This window comes from Dendrobates tinctorius, unplaced genomic scaffold (genome assembly GCF_039654945.1).
Source record: "Dendrobates tinctorius isolate UK_male_01 unplaced genomic scaffold, ASM3965494v1 ptg000029l, whole genome shotgun sequence".
Lineage (NCBI taxonomy): Eukaryota > Metazoa > Chordata > Amphibia > Anura > Dendrobatidae > Dendrobates > Dendrobates tinctorius.
The window spans coordinates 41504289-41527421 of NW_027361697.1; positions in this window are offsets into that span (position 1 = coordinate 41504289).

Consider the following 23133-nt stretch of genomic DNA (forward strand, 5'->3'; position numbering starts at 1 on the left):
AAGCCATTATTGAAAATTGCCTAAAAACCTACTTTAAAGAAAATAAAGACGACTCACTTAAACCGTTTACCTGTTGGAATGCACACAAAGCCGTAATTCGTGGAACTATGATTCAACTCTCCTCTACACACAAAAAGAAAAGAAGAGCAAAAATATTGAATATCCAAACTCAAATTAAGATTAAGGAGAATATACAGACTAATTTACAATCTCCCTCAGAAAAATTAAAGCAAGAAATCACCCAACTTAGACACGATCTTAAAAACGTATTGTTTGCATCATATGACTCAATGATCAAAAACTCAAAATTCAAATTATACTCCTCACTTAATAAGCCCACAAATTTTATGATGCGCCGAAAAAAAAAAGAGAATTTACAATAGAATAGACAAGATAAGATCTGGAAACGGTACAATTAAATCTCACCCCCAGGACATAGTCGACACCTTTGCTGAATACTATCATGACCTCTATAACATTAATGGGAATGACTCTAAATTTAAACCCAATAAAGACACCATAGAATCATTTCTCTCATCCATTGATCTCCCCAAATTAGCCAGCAAAACTTAGATGAGCTTACGTCTCCCTTTATGGAAAAAGAAATACTAGACACAATCAAACAACTCAAATCATATAAATCCCCTGGCCCTGATGGTCTAATTAATGAGTACTATAAAACTTTTGACCAGATCCTCACCCCCCATCTTACTCAAATATTTAATCATGCATCTGTTACAGGTTCCTTCCCTGTGGAGATTCTTGGGGCCACTATAACCCTGATTCCTAAGCCTAAAGCAGATTTGGAAAGTGTGAAAAACTATAGGCCAATTTCTCTAATAAATACAGATGTCAAAATGTATGCTAAAGCCATTGCAAATAGACTTAAAATTATACTTCCTTCTATCATCATTAATGATCAGATCGGTTTTGTAGAAGGCAGACAACCGACTGAAGGAACAAGAAGGTTAATCAATACAATAAAGACGATTAACTCTTCAAAAACTCCTGCAACATTCCTGGCCTTGGATGCCGAAAAGGCTTTCTACAGGATTAATTGGGACTATCTGATGACTACACTTTCAAGGTTTGGCTTTAATAATAAATTTATATCAACAATTCAGGCGTTATACTATAATCCAACAGCTAAAATTTACACAAACAACCATATATCCAACTCTATCGTGATATCAAATGGGACCAGACAGGGTTGCCCTCTTTCCCCCTCTCCTATTTGCTATTGCAATAGAGCCTCTAGCTCAAAAGATAAAAGATAATAAGAACATAAAAGGATTTAACATTGGGCCCCGACAATTAAAAATCAATTTATTTGCAGATGACATTTTTCTCACTCTCACAGATCCAGTTACTTCTATTAAGGAAGTTCTGCACATTTTAGAAGACTTCTCCAAAATCTCATACTTTAAAATTAATCGAGACAAATCAAAAATAATGCAGTTTAACCTAAGCGAGGAATCCATGCAAAGAGAAAAGGTCGCACTCATCGAGCGCGAAACGGCCGTTGTCAGCCTTTCTTGCACTCCTTATGTCACTCCCCCGACTTGACATGTTCATGATATGTCAATAAACCAGTGAAACTTTCATCTCGATGAGTGCGACCTTTTCTCTTTGCATGGATTCCCAGGATTGACTGTTTCCAGGTCTGGCACCCGAGATTCCCATCTGCTGGGCTTCTGTATGCCGCACATCATTTGAAGTCACACGGTAACAGCAGTGCCATCCGCTTTTTATCTTGAGTTTTGTGATTTAACCTAAGCGAGGTTCAGATAAAAAGAATTAAAGAAGAATCACAATTTGGATGGGCGGAAGATGAACTAATATATTTAGAAATAACCATTGCAAAAAAGATTAACACCTTAATAACTGGAAACATGGAATCTATTATTGAAACAGTAACAAAGGATATACTCTTTTTCACCGACAAAGACCTCTCGTGGATAGGTAGAACATTGATGATAAAAACCATCACTCTCCCGAAAATTTTATACATACAGTTGTGGCCAAAAGTATTGACACCCCTGCAATTTTGTCAGATAATACTCAGTTTCTTCCTGAAAATTATTGCAAACACAAATTCTTTGGTATTATTATCTTCATTTAATTTGTCTTAAATGAAAAAACACAAAAAGATTTGTCCTAAAGCCAAATTGTATATATTTCCACACCAAACATAAAAAAGAGGGTGGACAAAAGTATTGGCACTGTTCGAAAAATCATGTGATGCTTCTCTAATTTGTGTAATTAACAGCACCTGTAACTTACCTGTGGCACCTAACAGGTGTTGGCAATAACTAAATCACACTTGCAGCCAGTTGACATGGATTAAAGTTGACTCAACCTCTGTCCTGTGTCCTTGTGTGTACCACATTGAGCATGGAGAAAAGAAAGAAGATCAAAGAACTGTCTGAGGACTTGAGAAACCAAATTGTGAGGAAGCATAAGCAATTTCAAGGCTACAAGTCCATCTCCAAAGACCTGAATGTTCCTCCTGTGTCTACCGTGTGCAGTGTCATCAAGAAGTTTAAAGCCCATGGCACTGTGGCTAACCTCCCTAGATGTGGACGGAAAAGAAAAATTGACAAGAGATTTCAACGCAAGATTGTGCGGATGTTGGATAAAGAACCTCGGCTAACATCCAAACAAGTTCAAGCTGCCCTGCAGTTCGAGGGTACAACAGTGTCAACCCGTACTATCGGCGTCTGAATGAAAAGGGACTGTATGGTAGGAGACCCAGGAAGACCCCACTTCTTACCCCGAGACATAAAAAAGCCAGGCTGGAGTTTGCCAAAACTTACCTGAAAAAGCCTAAAACATTTTGGAAGAATGTTCTCTGGTCAGATGAGACAAAAGTAGAGCTTTTTGGGCAAAGGCATCAACATAGAGTTTACAGGAGAAAAAAGAGGCATTCAAAGAAAAGAACACAGTCCCTACAGTCAAACATGGCGGAGGTTCCCTGATGTTTTGGGGTTGCTTTGCTGCCTCTGGCACTGGACTGCTTGACCGTGTGCATGGCATTATGAAGTCTGAAGACTACCAACAAATTTTGCAGCATAATGTAGGGCCCAGTGTGAGAATGCTGGGTCTCCCTCAGAGGTCATGGGTCTTCCAGCAGGACAATGACCCAAAACACACTTCAAAAAGCACTAGAAAATGGTTTGAGAGAAAGCACTGGAGACTTCTAAAGTGGCCAGCAATGAGTCTAGACCTGAATCCCATAGAACACCTGTGAAGAGATCTAAAAATGGCAGTTTGGAGAAGGCACCTTTCTAATATCAGGGACCTGGAGAAGTTTACCAAAGAAGAATGGTCTAAAATTCCAGCAAAGCATTGTAAGAAACTCATTGATGGTTACCGGAAGCGGTTGGTCGCAGTTATTTTGGCTAAAGGTTGTGCAACCAAGTATTAGGCTGAGGGTGCCAATACTTTTGTCTGGCCCATTTTTGGAGATTTGTGTGAAATGATCAATGTTTTGCTTTTTGCTTTATTCTCTTTTGTGTTTTTTCATTTAAGACAAATTAAATGAAGACAATAATACCAAAGAATTTGTGATTGCAATCATTTTCAGGAAGAAACTGAGTATTATCTGACAAAATTGCAGGGGTGTCAATACTTTTGGCCACAACTGTATTTAGAAATTTACCACTTATAATCCCTAATACCCACATTACAAAAATGCAAAATTTAATCAACTCATTCATCTGGAATAACAAAAAGGCAAGAACGCCTACAAAAACACTGTATAAATGCAAAACGAATGGAGGATTGGGCTTACCAAATATTTATGCCTACTATTGGGCCAATATTGTTAAACAGAGCCATTTTTGGTTAAATCAGGAAAACTCACCTGCTTGGTCTTGCCAAGAACTCTATTTAAACAATAATACTCATCCGTGTATTACTCTCTATGACAGTATTTTCAAAAAATCACACTATGAACCATTTCAGCCAATCTTTCAGGCAATTATTACAGCCTGGAAGAAACTAGCATCAATTAAAAATTAAAATAGGAATGCAACAAATTCAAATCTTATAAATAATTTTGATCTTTCCTTTATCACCTTTTTGCACAACAAACCAATCCCCCCACATTGGTCAAAATTAGGCTTAAATAAAATCAAAGACATCCATGATGGGGAAAAATTCTTCCCTTTCAAAGACCTCAAAAGTAAATATAAACTCAACGTAACAGATTTTTTATACTTTACGAAGATTAAAGAGTCTGTATTGGATTTTCTTCTAAATAATAGATTAGTGTCTGGAGCTTTGGTGAAACTCATGTGTAATCCTAATCATAAAATTTTTTTGGAGCCTCAGATTTATCTATAATCATTTTAATGAAGACAATCATTTAAATAAGAACTCATCCAAGATCAGGTGGGAAAAGGATTTAAACTCTTCTTTTTCATTGGAAGATTGGGAAGACGCCATGAGTTTGACTTATGCTTCAAATATATCTATGTCCCTACACGAAACATATTTTAAAACCTTTCCAGATGGTACTTCACTCCAGTAAGACTTGCACACATTGATAAAAGCAATTCTCCCCTGTGTTGGAGGAATTGCGGCCTACAAGGAAGCCTTTTACACATGCTTTGGGAATGTCCTAAAATTCAAAAATTATGGAAGCAAATTTCAAAATTAATTAACGAATTGAACAATAAGCCTATAATCTTGTCACCACAAATGGCACTTTTGTCATTAGGGATGGAAGACATAGTCCCTTCAATAAAACCTCTCATTACACACGTCTTACTTGTGATTAAAAACTCTATAGCATTTAATTGGAAGAAAACAGACCCTCCTCTTTACTCAGTAATAGAAGAAAGAATAAACTTACATAAATCATTCGAATTCCAATTCGCAATTAATAATGACAGTCTATTTAAGTGTTCAAAAAAATGGAAATACTGGTCTAATCATTTCCCCGGACAATTTACTGATGTTTTGCATCCAGAATACTTCCTAACACAAGTAATACGAGTAAACTATATAACATTGGACTATTGTATTTAATAACTTTGTATATAGTTTCCCAAATTAGGGATTTTGTTGATAATTTGTGATTAATTTTATGTTATCTTTGTAATTTTACCATGCCCAGAACTATTTACCAACCAGAGTTCTTTACCAATGTACCTGTCCTTTCCTGCCCTTACCCTTCATTTTCCCTTCCCCCTTTTCCCTATGGATATAATATATATACGTTTTCAATGTAATGATAAAAAGTTAATAAAAATATTGAAAAACATTTCTACTTTACATCAGCACAATTTTGGAAACAAAATATTTTTGTTAGGAAGTTATAAGGGTTAAAAGTTGACCAGTGATTTCTCATTTTTACAACAAAATTTACAAAAAAAAAACATTTTTCTTAGGGACCATCTCACAAGTCACTTTGAGGGGTCTATATAGCAGAAAATACCCAAAAGTGACACCATTCTAAAAACTGCACCCCTCAAGCTACTCAAAACTACATTCAGGAAGATTATAACCCTTCAGGTGCTTCACAGGAACTAACGCAACGTGGAAGGAAAAAATGGACATTTTTAATTTTACAACAAAAATTTTCTTTTAGCATCAATTTTTTCATTTTCACATGGGCAACAGGATAAAATGGATCCTAAAATTTGTTGGGCGATTTCTCCTGAGTACACGGATACCTCATATGTGGTCATAAACCACTGTTTGGGTGCACAGCAGGGCTCAGAAGGGAAGGAGCGCCTTTTGACTTTTTGAATGGAAAATATGCTGCAATATTTAGCGGTTGCCATGTCACGTTTGGAGAGCCCCTGTGTGCCTAAACATTCTAGCTCCCCCACAAGTGACTCCATTTTGGAAACTAGACCCCCCAAGGAACTTATGTAGATGCATAGTGACCACTTTCAACCCCCAGGTGCTTCACAAATTGATCCGTAAAAAAAAAAAAGTACTTTTTTTTCACAAATTATCATTTAGCCTCAGTTTTTTTCATTTTCACATGGGCAACAGGATAAAATGGATCCCAAAATTTGTTGGGCAATTTCTCCTGAGTACACCGATACCTCGTATGTGGTCATAAACCACTGTTTCGGTGCACGGCAGGGTCCGGAAGGGAAGGAGCGCCATTTGAATTTTTGAATGGAAAATTAGCTCCAATCGTTATCGGACGCCATGTCACGTTTTGGAGAGCCGCTGTGTGCCTAAACAGTGAAAACCCCCCAGAAGTTACACCATTTAGGAGACTAGACCCCTTAAGGAACTTATCTAGATGTGTAGTGAGCACTTTGAACCCCCAAGTGCTTCACAAAAGTTTATAACACAGAGCAGTGAAAATAAAAAATCATTTTTTTTCCTCAAAAATGATTTTTTAGCATGCTATTTTTAATTTTCCCAAGGGTGACAGGAGAAATTAGACCCCCAAAGTTGTGCAATTTTTCCTGAGTACGCTGATACCCCATATGTTGGGGTAAACCACGGTTTTGGCACACGTTGGGGCTTGGAAGGGAGGGAGCACCATTTGACTTTTTGAACGCAAAATTGTCTGGAATCAATGGTGGCACCATGTCGCATTTGGTGACCCCCTGATGTGCCTAAACTGTGGAAACCCCTCAATTCTAACTCCAACCCTAACCCCAATACACCCCTAATCCCAACCCTAACCACAAGCCTAATCCTAATCCCAACCCTAACCCCAACATACCCCTAACCCTAATTCCAGCCCTAACCCTAATTCCAACCCGAATTCTAAACCTAATTCCAACCCTAACCCTTTTTCCAACCCTAACCCTAATTCTAACCCTAACCCTAATGGAAAAATAAAAATATTTTCTTTATTTCATTATATGTGCCTATCTATGGGGGTGATAAAGGGGGGGTTTATTTACTTTTTATTTTACTTTGATCACTGTGAAAGTTTATCACAGTGATCAAAATGAATGAATGAAATCTGCAGCCGCAGATTCCGGCAGGTGCACTGCACATGCGCCCGCCATTTTCCAAGATGGCGGCACACCACCGGGAGCAACAGCAACACTCAGAAAGGTACCGGGGGGTGGGAAGAAAGGTGGGGGGAGCAGATGATAACAGCGGCAGCCGATCGCCACTGTCATTCAGAGGCGGGGGGCAGATCGCCCCCGTTAACCGTGTGGGGGGGTCAGATCGGTGTCTCCAGCCATGTCCGATGCTACTGCAGCATCAGCCACGGCTGGTTTGTAATATTTCATCAAATTTCATTGATGAAATATTACTATCGCTCTGATTGGCTGTTAAAAGTGAAACAGCCAATCAGAGCGATCGTAGCCATGTGGGGGCGAAGACACCCCACCTGTGGTGAAGTACAAAGCCTCCTGTATCTGCGGGTAGGGTGATCTTTCATTTACCCCAGTCACACGACCCACAGGGGGGCTTTAAATCCATGACACAGCATATGAGTCATTGGTCAGATTGGCACCGACTTTCATGACACATACGCTGTCACTGGTCGGGAAGGGGTTAAGTCACTACTTGTAGGGGGTCATTACTGTATATACAGGAGATGTGGTGGGTACATACTTCATATAAAGATCTGTGTGGCCCGGTAGTGTACAGTGATGTGAAATACTTTTTGCCCACCCCTCCTGATTTTTTACTCTCTTGCATGTTTGTCATACTTAAATGTTTCAGAGTAACAAACAAATTAAAATATTTGACAAAGAGAGCACAAGTAAACACAAAATTCAATTTGTAAATGAAGGTCTTTATTATTAATAGGGAAGAAAATACAGGGCCCTGTGTGAAAGTTATTGCCCCCTACTTTTTTTAACTGTGGTTTGTCACATCAGTTCAGTTTCCGAAGCCCTACCCAGGCCTGATTACTGCCACACCTATCCTCAATCAAAAAATCACTTAAATAGGACCTAACTGACAAAGTGAAGTAGACAAAAAGATCCTCAAAAGGTAGACATCATGCTGCGATCCGAAGAAATGCATGAGCAAATGAGATGGAAAGTAATTCAGATCTATCAGTCTGGAAAAGGTTATAAAGCCATTTCTAAAGCTTTGATATTCCAGCGAACCACAGTGAGACCCATTATCCACAAATGGAGAAAACTTGGTTCAGTGGTGAAACTTCCCAGGAGTGGTCTGGTCATTAAAGTTAAAAAATACTGGGGGGGATGAAAAGGTTATTGAAATTGGCATTTTTTTAAGTTTATTTTATATGAAAAAAATATTTTCTTCAACTGTACAATATACGAACAGAGATTCATTGTACATAGCAATGTATCTCTGTACTTATATCCTCTGCTTCTGAACTCACAACCTGCAGTACAGCTCACTATTAACAAATGTGGCAATATTTTTTTCAGTGTGGGCGGTAGATCACTGATAGAGCTGTTACCTGTGGGCATTATTTTTCATGATTTTAATGTTATGAATAAAGTTTTTAGTTTATTTCTATTTTTTAATGGTGATGCAGAGTTATTTTCTCTCTTTATATATACTCCATTCCGATGTCATCACTGATACAATTGTGCTCAAAACTTTACATACCCCTGTAGAACTTTTGCTTTCTTGGCCTTTTTTCAGAGAATATGAATGATAACACCAAAACTTTTTGGTGGTCAGCTTTACCACCTGAGAAAATAAAGAACCGTATCCATAACTACCTCAAATGACTTCATGCAGTCATTAATTGATATTAGAGGGGGCAATACACGGTATTAAAAAATGTGGTATGTAAACATTTGATCAGGGTGATTTAGATGTTTTGGGTTGTCATTATAAATACAAAAGAGAAAACACAGCAGTATGACAAAAAATGGCTTCACCCAAACACTAACCATGAGTGGAGAAAAAGTTTTGATGTTATCATTCATATTCTCTGAAAAAAGGCCAAGAAAGCAATAATTCTGTCGGGGTATGTAAACTTTTGAGCACAACTGTATACCTGAAAGGCCCATCCATTTTGATATCATCACTAATATATACCTGACAGGGGCTTATACATTCTGTATCTACAATAATATATACCTGACAGGAGCCCATACAGTCTATATCTACAATAATATATACCTGACAGGAGCCCATACAGTCTATATCTACAATAATATATACCTGACAGGAGCCCGTACAGTCTATATCTACAATAATATATACCTGACAGGAGCCCATACAGTCTATATCTACAATAATATATACATGACAGGAGCCCATACAGTCTGTATCTACAATAATATATACCTGACAGGAGCCCGTACAGTCTATATCTACAATAATATATATCTGACAGGAGCCCGAACAGTCCGTATCTACAATAATATATACCTGACAGGAGCCCATACAGTCTATACAATAATATACACCTGACAGGAGCCCGTACAGTCTATATCTACAATAATATATACCTGACAGGAGCCCGTACATTCTGTATCTACAATAATATATACCTGACAGGAGCCCATACAGTCTATATCAACAATAATATATACCTGACAGGAGCCCATACAGTCTATATCTACAATAATATATACCTGACAGGAGCCCATACAGTCTATATCTACAATAATATATACCTGACAGGAGCCCGTACAGTCTATATCTACAATAATATATACCTGACAGGAGCCCATACAGTCTATATCTACAATAATATATACCTGACAGGAGCCCATACAGTCTGTATCTACAATAATATATACCTGACAGGAGCCCGTACAGTCTATATCTACAATAATATATATCTGACAGGAGCCCGAACAGTCCGTATCTACAATAATATATACCTGACAGGAGCCCATACAGTCTATACAATAATATACACCTGACAGGAGCCCGTACAGTCTATATCAACAATAATATATACCTGACAGGAGCCCATACAGTCTATATCTACAATAATATATACCTGACAGGAGCCCATACAGTCTATATCTACAATAATATATACCTGACAGGAGCCCGTACAGTCTATATCTACAATAATATATACCTGACAGGAGCCCATACAGTCTATATCTACAATAATATATACCTGACAGGAGCCCATACAGTCTGTATCTACAATAATATATACCTGACAGGAGCCCGTACAGTCTATATCTACAATAATATATATCTGACAGGAGCCCGAACAGTCCGTATCTACAATAATATATACCTGACAGGAGCCCATACAGTCTATACAATAATATACACCTGACAGGAGCCCGTACAGTCTATATCAACAATAATATATACCTGACAGGAGCCCATACAGTCTATATCTACAATAATATATACCTGACAGGAGCCCATACAGTCTATATCTACAATAATATATACCTGACAGGAGCCCGTACAGTCTATATCTACAATAATATATACCTGACAGGAGCCCATACAGTCTATATCTACAATAATATATACCTGACAGGAGCCCATACAGTCTGTATCTACAATAATATATACCTGACAGGAGCCCGTACAGTCTATATCTACAATAATATATATCTGACAGGAGCCCGAACAGTCCGTATCTACAATAATATATACCTGACAGGAGCCCATACAGTCTATACAATAATATACACCTGACAGGAGCCCGTACAGTCTATATCTACAATAATATATACCTGACAGGAGCCCGTACATTCTGTATCTACAATAATATATACCTGACAGGAGCCCATACAGTCTATATCAACAATAATATATACCTGACAGGAGCCCATACAGTCTATATCAACAATAATATATACCTGACAGGAGCCCATACAGTCTGTATCTACAATAATATATACCTGACAGGAGCCCGTACAGTCTATATCTACAATAATATATACCTGACAGGAGCCCATACAGTCTATATCTACAATAATATATACAGTACATGACAGGAGCCCATACAGTCTGTATCTACAATAATATATACCTGACAGGAGCCCGTACAGTCTGTATCTACAATAATATATACCTGACAGGAGCCCGTACAGTCTATATCTACAATAATATATATCTGACAGGAGCCCGAACAGTCCGTATCTACAATAATATATACCTGACAGGAGCCCATACAGTCTATACAATAATATACACCTGACAGGAGCCCGTACAGTCTATATCTGCAATAATATATACCTGACAGGAGCCCATACAGTCTATATCTACAATAATATATACCTGACAGGAGCCCGTACAGTCTGTATCTACAATAATATATACCTGACAGGAGCCCATACAGTCTGTATCTACAATAATATATACCTGACAGGAGCCTGTACAGTCTATATCTGCAATAATATATACCTGACAGGAGCCCATACAGTCTATATCCACAATAATATATACCTGACAGGAGACCATACTGTCTATATCTACAATAATATATACCTGACAGGAGCCTGTACAGTCTATATCTGCAATAATATATACCTGACAGGAGCCCATACAGTCTATATCCACAATAATATATACCTGACAGGAGCCCATACAGTCTGTATCTACAATAATATATACCTGACAGGAGCCCATACAGTCTGTATCTACAATAATATATACCTGACAGGAGCCCATACAGTCTATATCTACAATAATATATATCTGACAGGAGCCCGTACAGTCTATATCTACAATAATATATATCTGACAGGAGCCCGAACAGTCTGTATCTACAATAATATATACCTGACAGGAGCCTATACAGTCTGTATCTACAATAATATATACCTGACAGGAGCCCATACAGTCTATATCTACAATAATATATATCTGACAGGAGCCCGAACAGTCTGTATCTACAATAATATATACCTGACAGGAGCCTATACAGTCTGTATCTACAATAATATATACCTGACAGGAGCCCATACAGTCTATATCTACAATAATATATACCTGACAGGAGCCCGAACAGTCCGTATCTACAATAATATATACCTGACAGAAGCCCATACAGTCTGTATCTACAATAATATATACCTGACAGGAGCCCATACAGTCTGTATCTACAATAATATATACCTGACAGGAGTCCGTACAGTCTATATCTACAATAATATATACCTGACAGGAGCCTGTACAGTCTATATCTACAATAATATATATCTGACAGGAGCCCGTACAGTCTATATCTACAATAATATATATCTGACAGGAGCCCGAACAGTCCGTATCTACAATAATATATACCTGACAGAAGCCCATACAGTCTGTATCTACAATAATATATACCTGACAGGAGCCCGTACAGTCTATATCTACAATAATATATACCTGACAGGAGCCTGTACAGTCTATATCTACAATAATATATATCTGACAGGAGCCCATACAGTCTGTATCTACAATAATATATACCTGACAGGAGCCCGTACAGTCTATATCTACAATAATATATACCTGACAGGAGCCCGTACAGTCTGTATCTACAATAATATATACCTGACAGGAGCCCGTACAGTCTATATCTACAATAATATATATCTGACAGGAGCCCGAACAGTCCGTATCTACAATAATATATACCTGCTCATTTAGACACAGTTCATATGTTCAGGTATTAAATACATTAGATAGGGACTGCTTCAATACGGGTTACCTTGACGTTGGTGAGGCAGCTTGGTATACATTTTTTTGCAAAAAAACGTATAGACTAAATACCCTGTGTTTGTTATTACCTTTTATCAGCACTTGCTGACTACTGTTATATGTCTTATTGCAAGGTATTTTTGCACATTTGTCATTCTGTGCTTTTTGTTTGTGTTTCAGTCAGGGTGGAGTGAACATGGTCCAACAGACTTGTTCACATTGTGCATGTCACATGTGTGTTTTTAATCCAGTTTTTTTCATGCTTATGCATGATTTGAGAGACCCCACCCCTCTCTTGTGTGACATGCACATAAGGAGCTGTCTTGCATCACGTGCCCATACCAGAAAGCGCCTGTCTTAATCCTGCTCATTTAGACACAGTTCATATGTTCAGGTATTAAATACATTAGATAGGGACTGCTTCAATACGGGTTACCTTGACGTTGGTGAGGCAGCTTGGTATACATTTTTTTGCAAAAAAACGTATAGACTAAATACCCTGTGTTTGTTATTACCTTTTATCAGCACTTGCTGACTACTGTTATATGTCTTATTGCAAGGTATTTTTGCACATTTGTCATTCTGTGCTTTTTGTTTGTGTTTCAGTCAGGGTGGAGTGAACATGGTCCAACAGACTTGTTCACATTGTGCATGTCACATGTGTGTTTTTAATCCAGTTTTTTTCATGCTTATGCATGATTTGAGAGACCCCACCCCTCTCTTGTGTGACATGCACATAAGGAGCTGTCTTGCATCACGTGCCCATACCAGAAAGCGCCTGTCTTAATCCTGCTCATTTAGACACAGTTCATATGTTCAGGTATTAAATACATTAGATAGGGACTGCTTCAATACGGGTTACCTTGACGTTGGTGAGGCAGCTTGGTATACATTTTTTTGCAAAAAAACGTATAGACTAAATACCCTGTGTTTGTTATTACCTTTTATCAGCACTTGCTGACTACTGTTATATGTCTTATTGCAAGGTATGTTTGCACATTTGTCATTCTGTGCTTTTTGTTTGTGTTTCAGTCAGGGTGGAGTGAACATGGTCCAACAGACTTGTTCACATTGTGCATGTCACATGTGTGTTTTTAATCCAGTTTTTTTCATGCTTATGCATGATTTGAGAGACCCCACCCCTCTCTTGTGTGACATGCACATAAGGAGCTGTCTTGCATCACGTGCCCATACCAGAAAGCGCCTGTCTTAATCCTGCTCATTTAGACACAGTTCATATGTTCAGGTATTAAATACATTAGATAGGGACTGCTTCAATACGGGTTACCTTGACGTTGGTGAGGCAGCTTGGTATACATTTTTTTGCAAAAAAACGTATAGACTAAATACCCTGTGTTTGTTATTACCTTTTATCAGCACTTGCTGACTACTGTTATATGTCTTATTGCAAGGTATTTTTGCAAATTTGTCATTCTGTGCTTTTTGTTTGTGTTTCAGTCAGGGTGGAGTGAACATGGTCCAACAGACTTGTTCACATTGTGCATGTCACATGTGTGTTTTTAATCCAGTTTTTTTCATGCTTATGCATGATTTGAGAGACCCCACCCCTCTCTTGTGTGACATGCACATAAGGAGCTGTCTTGCATCACGTGCCCATACCAGAAAGCGCCTGTCTTAATCCTGCTCATTTAGACACAGTTCATATGTTCAGGTATTAAATACATTAGATAGGGACTGCTTCAATACGGGTTACCTTGACGTTGGTGAGGCAGCTTGGTATAAATTTTTTTGCAAAAAAACGTATAGACTAAATACCCTGTGTTTGTTATTACCTTTTATCAGCACTTGCTGACTACTGTTATATGTCTTATTGCAAGGTATTTTTGCACATTTGTCATTCTGTGCTTTTTGTTTGTGTTTCAGTCAGGGTGGAGTGAACATGGTCCAACAGACTTGTTCACATTGTGCATGTCACATGTGTGTTTTTAATCCAGTTTTTTTCATGCTTATGCATGATTTGAGAGACCCCACCCCTCTCTTGTGTGACATGCACATAAGGAGCTGTCTTGCATCACGTGCCCATACCAGAAAGCGCCTGTCTTAATCCTGCTCATTTAGACACAGTTCATATGTTCAGGTATTAAATACATTAGATAGGGACTGCTTCAATACGGGTTACCTTGACGTTGGTGAGGCAGCTTGGTATACATTTTTTTGCAAAAAAACGTATAGACTAAATACCCTGTGTTTGTTATTACCTTTTATCAGCACTTGCTGACTACTGTTATATGTCTTATTGCAAGGTATTTTTGCACATTTGTCATTCTGTGCTTTTTGTTTGTGTTTCAGTCAGGGTGGAGTGAACATGGTCCAACAGACTTGTTCACATTGTGCATGTCACATGTGTGTTTTTAATCCAGTTTTTTTCATGCTTATGCATGATTTGAGAGACCCCACCCCTCTCTTGTGTGACATGCACATAAGGAGCTGTCTTGCATCACGTGCCCATACCAGAAAGCGCCTGTCTTAATCCTGCCCATACAGTCTATATCTACAATAATATATACCTGACAGGAGCCTGTACAGTCTATATCTACAATAATAGATATTATAGATTGGTTTTAGACTCACAGCATAAGGATACTAAAGAACAGACTACACGTTTAAAAAGTCTTTTATTGAAAAGAACTAAGTTATGGTGGAACAGAGCGTTTTTGGAAAATTATCTTAGTAAAGGGCTGATTCCCAGGGGACTACGGATTCAGCTATTTCCTGCCTTCCCTGTAGATGATGCTTCCTTTAGAGAAAATTGGGAAAGGATCTCAACAAGATCCTCCAAGGAATATATGGAGTTACTAATTAAACTTGACAGTGTTAAATTGGGTACACTTGAGAATGAAATAGAGGCTCTTCAATCAGAACTAAAAAAGAATTTATCCTCTGAAGCTTTAATTAAACTCCAAGAGGAACTAGATGGAGATTTTCCTAATTGGGAACAAGATATCTGCACGAATAAATCAAAAAAATTCCAGAGGGATGTCCTTGATTTCCAGGATAATAGAGAATACAGGTGGAAAGTTACACCCAAACGTGACCGGTCTCCATCTGCTGCTAGGTCTGAATCTATGTTCTCTTTTACCTCTGTTGAGGAATTAAGGCAGACATCGAAATTTGGAGCAAATACTAAGGAGATAAATACCTATAGTAGAAACACACGTAATACCAGAAGTCGATATGCAGGAAGGAGGAAGGTGTACTCATCACCCTCTCATGGGGTCAAATCCAAGCCCAAAACTATGGAGGTAATTAATCTCTCAAATCATGTTATTTCTGATGATCAACGTGACCTCCTGAGTTTGGACTTGTCTTTTGCGCCAAGTAACGGCTTTAACTTTTTTACAGCCGTGAAAGATGTACACCTCTTTTGTCGGAAACGTATACTAACCAAGTTGCATAATGCACATCGATTGCATACAGGTGTGGGGGGTCGAGCGAGGCATCTCCCCTGCATCATAACCCCATCATGGGTAAGTGACATGAGCAGAATAGATACCGGGTATGATCCCGGAGTAGTTTGATTTATAATTTCTTGGATCCGCAATTTGTTAATATATCTCTTGATACTACGTAATATATAGCACCTTTGTGGCTTGAATGACATGGAGACATAGTCTTGGGATAGTTGCATAGTATACATAGGTGCCTGGATTATATTTATTTCTATTTTTTGCATGCGGTCCTTTGGTCCTTATATGTAGGGGTGATTTCCTTGCGCTATACTGGGATTATTCCTTCTATATTCACCTCATGTTATGTTATTATAAATGTTTGATGTATTTTTTAAATATAATAATAAAGATTTGTCTTTTATCCTTTTTCACTATCTTGTACTGTGGTTGATGGTTACTCCATTTTCTTCTTTTATAGAATAATATAAACCTGACAGGAGCCTGTACAGTCTATATCTACAATAATATATACCTGACAGGAGCCCATACAGTCTATATCTACAATAATATATACCTAGAGAAGAAAAGAAAAAGGACACCGCAGCAACACATAACAAACCAACAATATACAGCAAAATGTAATTTAATAAGTAACTGATGTGTTCCTTTCAAAATTGGATGGTAGACCATCCGGTATCAATGTAAAAGAAAAACTAACTCGTGATGTTATAGAAAAACCAGGATTAATGGACATGTGTATATAAAGATATTAATAAAAGCCAAAATATGTATAATAAAATAAGCCTTTATTATGAATTTTGGCCAGACAACAACAACATCAATTGAAAAAAATTATATATAAACACATATAAAAAATGTTATTTGGCAAAAAAACGCACAATATATTGATTATCTAGTATCATACTTACAATAATTTCACCACTGTACAAACAAAGATTATTCAAATTGGGCATATATAATAATCCCCAAGTAAAGCAGCAAAAAATAAATAAATAAATAAAAAATAAAAAAAAAAATATATAAAATTACGAGTGCAAAAAAATGGTGAAGTGATCAAAAAATAATGGAATAATAAAATGCAGATCACTGCACCAAAAAATGTGATAATCATAAATAAAATGTGAAAGAATGTGTATATATAACACATATGTATGTGAATAATTCAATAAACACTGTGAAAAAATATAATGATATAATGATAAAAACTGAAGTGAAATCACTCAGAATTGTGAAAAATGGCTGCTAAAAAAATGGGGCAGAAAATAAGGAATACTGAGCTCACATAGGAAATACTATAGCATGAAATTGTGATAACGCTGCATTGAATTACAAAGCCAACAATAGAAATACGCTATATGGAAAATATCCCTTGAATAGAGATGCACTTGTATAATTAATAACCAATGTGCACCATATAATAGCTATGTAAAAAGCCACTAGAAAAGTGCCATATAGAGCTGTTATGATCCCAGTGCAGGTTTTTGAGCTGCACACCGGGGGTTAATGTCTGGAGCTCTGCGTAGGTTTCGACCTGCACACTTGGGGTTAATGATTGTGGCCTCTTTCTGGTTCTGGGAGAGCTTCATAAACCTCTGGGTAGCTTCAATCCCTGCCAGTTATACTTTTGCCTTTGGCCTAGTGTGCTGACCCCCGTGTGCCTGTTTGTTGCTATAGCTTGTTTATATGGTTCTGACCCGATTCTGTTTCCCGTTGTGAGTTTGCCTGTTGTTTTTGTACTGCGTTATTATATGTGTATGACTCATTGCCTGTGACCTGACTACTCTCTGCTCGCCCCTCTTGTACCTTGCAGCTATCTGTGTATGACTCATTGCCTGCAAGGTACCAAAGGGGCGAGCAGAGAGTAGTCAGGTCGACTACTCTCTGCTCGCCCCTTTGGTACCTTGCAGCTATCTCTGTTTGTGACTCATTGGCTACGTCCTGACTATTCTCCCTGTCTATGCCCCTTGGTAACTTTGTCTCGCAGTTACTCTGCTAGGAATTGTCTTGCAGCTCCTAGCTCTGTGGAGTTTAGGCCACGCCTCTAGCAGTCACGTGCTTCAGGTCCTGCGGCTCTGAAGTACGCATCTATTCGGTTGCTGCCCGCTCCACAGGTAGCTTTGAGCATGCTTTCGCTTTACTCAGGGCACGCGCACTGGCTCAGTGAGCAAGTTCAGTGCGGTGTCTCTGACAAGAGCGCTATGTAGTAAAAATGGGCCAAAACCAAGGATAAAACTACCCGCATACTAAATAATGCTATGTAAATCACATGGGCCACATTAAGCACGAAAGTACCATGTGTAGCGCTGTGCAATGAAGAAGATTAATAATAACCTGACGAAGGAGCTTTTCCGAAACGCGCGTCGGGGCGCGTTCTTTTGGCAATATGCTTCTCCCATTGTCTTTTCATCTGGCTCCCTAGGTAATATACCACGCTGTATTGTGTTGCATGTTTTTCTTGGCCAACGTCTTGTTGTATAAGCGCTAGATATCTTCTTCATTGCACAGCGCTACACATGGTACTTTCGTGCTTAATGTGGCCCATGTGATTTACATAGCATTATTTAGTATGCGGGTAGTTTTATCCTTGGTTTTGGCCCATTTTTACTACATAGCGCTCTATATAGCACTTTTCTAGTGGCTTTTTACATAGCTATTATATGGTGCACATTGGTTATTAATTATACAAGTGCATCTCTATTCAAGGGATATTTTCCATATAGCGTATTTCTATTGTTGGCTTTGTAATTCAATGCAGCGCTATCACAATTTCATGCTATAGTATTTCCTATGTGAGATCAGTATTCCTTATTTTCTGCCCCATTTTTTTAGCAGCCATTTTTCACAATTCTGAGTGATTTTACTTCAGTTTTTATCATTATATTATTATATTTTTTCACAGTGTTTATTGAATTATTCACATACATATGTGTTATATATACACATTCTTTCACATTTTATTTATGATTATCACATTTTTGGTGCAGTGATCTGCATTTGATTATTCCATTATTTTTTGATCACTTCACCATTTTTTTGCACTCGTAATTTTATATTTTTTTATTTTTTATTTTTATTTTATTATTATTTTTTTTTTGCTGCTTTACTTGGGGATTATTATATATGCCCAATTTGAATAATCTTTGTTTGTACAGTGGTGAAATTATTATATGTATGATACTAGATAATCAATATATTGTGCGGGTTTTTTGCCAAATAACATTTTTTATATGTTTTTATATATAATTTTTTTTCAATTGATGTTGTTGTTGTCTGGCCAAAATTCATAATAAAGGCTTATTTTATTATACATATTTTGGTTTTTATTAAGCTCTTTATATACACATGTCCATCAATCCTGGTTTTTCTCTAACATCACGAGTTAGTTTTTCTTTTTCAATAATATATACCTGACAGGAGCCCATAAAGTCTATAGCTGCAATAATATATACCTGACAGGAGCCCATACAGTCTATACCTACAATAATATATACCTGACAGGAGCCCATAAAGTCTGTATCTACAATATATACCTGACAGGAGCCCGTACAGTCTATATCTACAATAATATATACCTGACAGGAGCCCATACAGTCTGTATCTACAATAATATATACCTGACAGGAGCCCGTACAGTCTGTATCTACAATAATATATACCTGACAGGAGCCCGTACAGTCTGTATCTACAATAATATATACCTGACAGGAGCCCGTACAGTCTATATCTACAATAATATATACCTGACAGGAGCCCATACAGTCTGTATCTACTATAATATATACCTGACAGGAGCCCGTACAGTCTATATCTACAGTAATATATACCTGACAGGAGCCCGTACAGTCTATATCTACAATATTATATACCGGACAGGAGCCCGTACAGTCTATATCTATAATAATATATACCTGACAGGAGCCCATACAGTCTGTATCTACAATAATATATACCTGACAGGAGCCCGTACAGTCTATATCTACAATAATATATACCTGACAGTAGCCCGTACAGTCTGTATCTACAATAATATATACCTGACAGGAGCCCGTACAGTCTATATCTACAATAATATATACCTGACAGGAGCCCGTACAGTCTATATCTACAATAATATATACCGGACAGGAGCCCGTACAGTCTATATCTACAATAATATATACCTGACAGGAGCCCATACAGTCTGTATCTACAATAATATATACCTGACAGGAGCCCATAAAGTCTGTATCTACAATATATACCTGACAGGAGCCCATACAGTCTATACCTACAATAATATATACCTGACAGGAGCCCATAAAGTCTATATCTACAATAATATATACCTGACAGGAGCCCATAAAGTCTGTATCTACAATATATATCTGACAGGAGCCCATACAGTCTATACCTACAATAATATATACCTGACAGGAGCCCATACAGTCTGTATCTACTATAATATATACCTGACAGGAGCCCATAAAGTCTGTATCTACAATATATACCTGACAGGAGCCCATACAGTCTGTATCTACAATAATATATACCTGACAGGAGCCCATACAGTCTATACCTACAATAATATATACCTGACAGGAGCCCATACAGTCTGTATCTACAATAATATATACCTGACAGGAGCTCATACAGTCTGTATCTACAATTATACCTGACAGGAGCCCATAAAGTCTGTATCTACAATATATACCTGACAGGAGCCCGTACAGTCTGTATCTACTATAATATATACCTGACAGGAACCCATACAGTCTGTATCTACAATAATATATACCTGACAGGAGCACGTGCAGTCTGTATCTACAATAATATATACCTGACAGGAGCCCATACAGTCTATACCTACAATAATATATCAAGTCCAATGTAAAAATAAAATAACAATCTTTATTATAAACAGATGAGGCACAATAAAGCTAAAAAGTGACACTACAAAAATGGCAGTGTATAGTGGGCCACAAATACATCAATACTGTATATATGGATAAAGTAACACATTGGCAATGTGAACACCAGTGTTGCATAGGCAAAGATAATACATGAAAGTGCCATCAGAATAAAGGGAACAATCCCTGGCTATACCATCAAAAGTGGAAATACTGCCCAGACATAAATGGTAGGATCACATACCTAATGAGGAATGCAGCTCAGTATACACAGCCGTGCCCCAGCGCGCATTTCGGAGAAGTTCCTTCCTCAGGGGGCGTGTGCAAGGGCCGTTTAAAGTTCAATTTATAGGGTATTCACGGGGACCATTAATTATGCCCGGTGTGTATAAAACCATCCCCCCCATCCCAACATGGCAACTGGCGCTGACACACAACGGGGCCCCGTGGTCTCAGACACCAGACAGTGGGCGGAAGGGAGGAGGAGACCGGTGACAACATCCGGTGTTTCAACCCGCGCATGTGCAGAATGTACTAATGCAGCCGAAGCCATCTTGGAAGGGGGCATATCAATACAGAAACCACATGATACGTAGTAGACATATCGCCGTGGTAAATAGTGCGATCAAGAGCGAATATCTGGGACGCAAGTGAAAATGCATATATAGTGGCGACATAGAAAATAATGAAAATATGACCTCATCCTACACTTCAAACCGCGCATGCGCAGACCGCAATAATGCAGCCGCGGCCATCTTTACAAGGGGCAGACCAGGAAAAAACAACATAATAGATAATAAGAATATATCGCCGTGCTACATAGTGTGTTCAGACGTCACAGACAGATATTCAAGCCATAAGTAAGAATACATAAATGACAGTGAAAAATGACAAATATCAAATAGAATCACATTAATAGAACATGAATAAGGGCATATTTAGTTGATAACCCTTTAAGACCAATGGATACTTCTCCGAAACGCGCGTTGGGGCACGGCTGTGTATACTGAGCTGCATTCCTCATTAGGTATGTGATCCTACCATTTATGTCTGGGCAGTATTTCCACTTTTGATGGTATAGCCAGGGATTGTTCCCTTTATTCTGATGGCACTTTCATGTATTATCTTTGCCTATGCAACACTGGTGTTCACATTGCCAATGTGTTACTTTATCCATATATACAGTATTGATGTATTTGTGGCCCACTATACACTGCCATTTTTGTAGTGTCACTTTTTAGCTTTATTGTGCCTCATCTGTTTATAATAAAGATTGTTATTTTATTTTTACATTGGACTTGCTACACTGGTTCTCATTGGTGTTGGTGTATATATATATATATATATATATATATATATATCTGGCATCATATAGTGCCAGATATTTTTATGGTATTTCATTCCATCATCCATGTGTGCTGTCTGACAAGTGTGAACTGCATCATATAGTGCCAGATATTTTTATGGTATTTCATTCCATCATCCATGTGTGCTGTCTGACAAGTGTGAACTGCATCATATAGTGCCAGATATTTTTATGGTATTTCATTCCATCACTCCTGTGGTGGGTCTTTTTTTTTTATCTATTTGGTTTCTGCTTTGAAGTGTAGAAAGGTGTGTTGTTTTTTTTTTTTTTTTCCCTTTCTCAGTTTGATGGCCTTGTCCAGCGTTAGTTATTTACCCTGCATACTAATGCCTGCTCTGGCCTTGTGCTAATTGGTTAATTACTGATTGTGGCCTTTTGGTGGCTGAAGCTAGCAGACATTTCATTACATATATATTTAGCTCTGGCTGGGATAGCACGCGTGCGGGCTTACGCGTGCAACAGATTAAGTGCAACAGGATAAAGTGTTTTGCAGTTAGACAATGCAGTTGGGCAGGAGACGGGTAAGGTGCATAAGTTTTTCATGCACGCTTGCTTCTTGGTCAGTTGTACTAAATATGCATTGATCATATCAACCTGCTGCTTATTTGTCTTCACTTCTGCTTTTTAACAACTCGCCTGCCCTTTTACACATTCTGTGCACTCTCTGCATATCCACCCCTCCCTTTTCCCCTCTCCCATGTTTAACTCTGAGGCTCTATTGACATTTCTTACCCACACCAAACCATCCAAAACCTCCATGCAGCACTCAAAACGTTCATACAAATCATCCCACCACCTGCTTTTTCTGTTTTTTCTCCTTTTAATAGTTGCAGGTGACATCTCCCCCAACCCTGGGCCTCCCTCCACCAGCATACATTACTCTCCTCCAGCTGCATATAGAAACCCT